Source organism: Ammospiza nelsoni, chromosome 9 (genome assembly GCF_027579445.1).
Source record: "Ammospiza nelsoni isolate bAmmNel1 chromosome 9, bAmmNel1.pri, whole genome shotgun sequence".
Lineage (NCBI taxonomy): Eukaryota > Metazoa > Chordata > Aves > Passeriformes > Passerellidae > Ammospiza > Ammospiza nelsoni.
The window spans coordinates 21,822,815-21,826,004 of NC_080641.1; the positions used below are offsets into that span (position 1 = coordinate 21,822,815).

At 42.0% G+C, this 3,190-nt stretch overlaps 1 long non-coding RNA gene across 1 annotated transcript; it reads left to right on the forward strand.

Annotated features, from left to right (window-relative positions):
- Positions 1–269: 269 nt before the first annotated feature.
- Positions 270–2,343, forward strand: LOC132076614 (uncharacterized). The gene is made up of 3 exons (XR_009418945.1): positions 270–342; positions 1,513–1,622; positions 2,073–2,343. It is a non-coding gene; the product is annotated as an uncharacterized LOC132076614 (long non-coding RNA).
- Positions 2,344–3,190: the final 847 nt, after the last annotated feature.

The window sequence follows — 3,190 nt, forward strand, 5'->3', positions numbered from 1 at the left end:
ATAGGGTCAGGGTCGTGCTCCCTCACCCTTTTTTATGTGGGTTGTTGTTCAATAAGCCAGGAAAAACATAGATAACATAGATTTTAAAAACATAAAACACAGACTGATGATTAAATACACAATGGACTTCCTTATGAGCCTCCAGCTGAGATGTATTTTCTTCAATTGAAATGATCATCCCCAAATAATCACCTGGTGTCCTTATATATTCTCCAGGCCCAAGCAGCCCTCCTTTTGATTTGGGGGGCCTAATGAGATGTTTTCTTGGAGAACTGCTGCTCTTTGGATGGGTGAATGCTGGTCCTGGGGAGCTATTTTGGGTGTGTCTCTAAGGAGGGATGTGTAAGTAAGGCTGTTATAATGAGTTGTGGCTGGAGTGTCCTGCTTAGTATGGACAATATGTTGGAACAAAGTTGATTCAATGTAAAATAATGTTGGGGTTGCTTCTGTCTTTTTAGGAAAAATGGATGTGCTTCGTCCTGCAGTTTTTAGTGGCTGGCTGAATGCAACTGCTGTTGCACATGAATGGGGCTTTGAACCTTATTTGGTTCCTCTCTACTCTTTGCTTTCTATGATACTTATATATCAATATGACAATGTTAATTTATTATATTTATATATGGATAGCTCAAAGCCTCTTTATTCTATGTACAAGTTCTGGGCATGGGCAGCTCTCCACCCTGAGCTTCCACCACTGAAATCACTTGTGCTTCATGACGCACACTTGCAATTCTGTATTATAACTAAATCCTAGCAAACTATCCTGAAACTCATCTCAGATGGGAGGAATCAAGATGTATCTGTCTCAAGCACAGACAAGGCTGTGAAGGGATTTTACAAGTTCAGAGCCTAAATTCTCTCTCAAGTTCAAAATGTTGACTGCTTCCTACTGAAATCGGTCCTCAACTTTCACATCTAAAGTGCCTTTACCTCAACCTACATCATCAAGGGAATAAGTTTAAATGCTTTAAATATTTCTTCAAATACACATCCTCAATAACATTTTTGGGTGCTGAACAGTTCAGGTTGTTGGGAGTTGAGAGCATTCTGATATATGAAGATCTTTCTTTGCTGTGTTAAAAGTATGGAATATGTTTGAGTGAATACAGCATTAGAAAAAAAACTTACTTTTTTGTCTTTAATGGCAAAGTATATTAGGCTTGCTTCAGAAAGCTGATATGCAACTCAATTTGACTGCTGAGGCAGGCAGCAGTAATTTTATTAATGAAATTTTATTCACTATTAAAATCACAAACTCTATAATACAAATTGATAAAACATATCAATTTGTGTTTAGCTGTAAAAGAACACAGCTGTTCTCTTACAGCTTTTGACAGAAAAGTAATGGTCATGTCTAGTTTTAGGGCATAAACTTTTCCAAGAAGAGCTGGTGAGGGTAAGGTATGTTGCACAATATTCCCACTGCAGAGGGAATGCCTGCAGAGGGGCAGGCAGAACAGTCTCACCATGGCCTCCTGAGGCACATCTTTACTTTCTTTCATGCTCTTGCAGGAAACAAAAAGAACAGGAAGAATAGGGAGCCTTCAGTGGTGGGTCATGAGACTTGCCCTACTACACCTGCAGCAGATGAGAGGAAACACTGGCGTGGAGGAGCATTTAAGGTAATCATGTTCATCTCTAGCAGTATTTGCATTCACTGAACTGGTAATAAAAATATCTCTGTGGTCTTGAAAGGGCAGGGGAAACAGTCAATGAAGAGCTGCAAAATAGCAATCCACTAAATCTGCAGTAGCAACATTGTTATTTCCAGCCCTTGCGGCTGCAGGGAGCAATACAGGGCTGGATTTACCTCACCCACCTTTAAATTCATCGCTCAGCAAGCAACACTATTATAGGAAAGTATTTCCACTGTTTTGGCATGGCGGCTAGATTACTTGTTTATTCTGGGAGAATCATTTTGGGGACATAAGAAAGGAGGACTGTGGTCTTTGGAGGAAAAAGAACTCCGAGGGAAGGGGAGTGAATTTTTCAGGAAGAGGTAAAGCACCATGGAAGAAATCAGAAGGTCTGGAGTGCAATTGAGCTGTGTGCTTCCATCTCTATTTTTTCAGCCTGCTTTTTCACATCTAACCAGTTTAGAAATGCTTTGGAAAACAAATATCCTGATGTTCCTGGTGCTTTGTGTGGGTGAGTTCTTCAAAAGTTTTGGTAATACTGATACCACGTGATGTACTGAAACTATGGTGATCTGGAGTGGCCTGGTATGTCACTTATTGTTCACTGCTGGTTTTAGATTCACTCCTGGAACAGGGGCAAACCCAGGTTTTGCAACAAATGGGTGAATTGCACGAAGTTCCTCTTTCATCCACACTATTTCAGTCAAACAGGGCAAATGTTTGAGAGCTGCATAGTACAGGCTTTCATGTAAAAGAACAAAGCTTTCTCAACTCTGATGCTCTCACTGGCCTTGTCAGCCTACACCTGATAAAGGAGGAAAATTTTAAATATCCACAATATCTACTCTCTCACTGAGTCAGCCTTGCCCGGTCTGTAAGGATCGGAAGGGCTGCACACATGGTTTCTTTGTAGCTTCATATAGCAAGTGCTCTGCAATGGAGTTTCTCTCAAGAGTGGTTATGTAGGGAGGGTGTTTGGAGTCTGGCAGATGTTGTGGGTGCGGACAGGACTGTGCTGTGGGTCACTGCCCCTCTGCTGCCCCCACAACTGCACACTGAGGGGCTGGACACTGCTTAGTAGCAACCCTGGGGGAATTGCTACTCCACAAATTCCTGTTCTGCCATGAAACATCAGGTAATTTGATAATAATTTTGATTGCAGTGAAAGTTTTTAGGCCAATGATCCCTCTTTTCCCACTCTGACTCTGGAATGAACTCAGGGAAGCCTTGTACACTTAAATCTAGAAGCCATCTGGGATGTCCTCACTGTAAGCTGCTGGGGAGCTGTGAATATGGTATTTCAGCCATGCAGAAGCCCCTGATCACACTATCTAAATTCAGAAGGTGTTTCTTCCTGTCCCCCAACCCTTGCCAAGGGCATTTGGGTGAAGACATGCTCTAGGCAAAAAATATGGTGATGTTTGGAGGGAGAGAATGTGTCACTTATGTAATGGGGACATTGCAGGTGCAAGGCTGCTTCATGATCTCTGGGCACACATGTTCCCTCCTTCCTTCTATAAATGGTTTCCTCCTTGATTAGTGGTCTGTCTTAC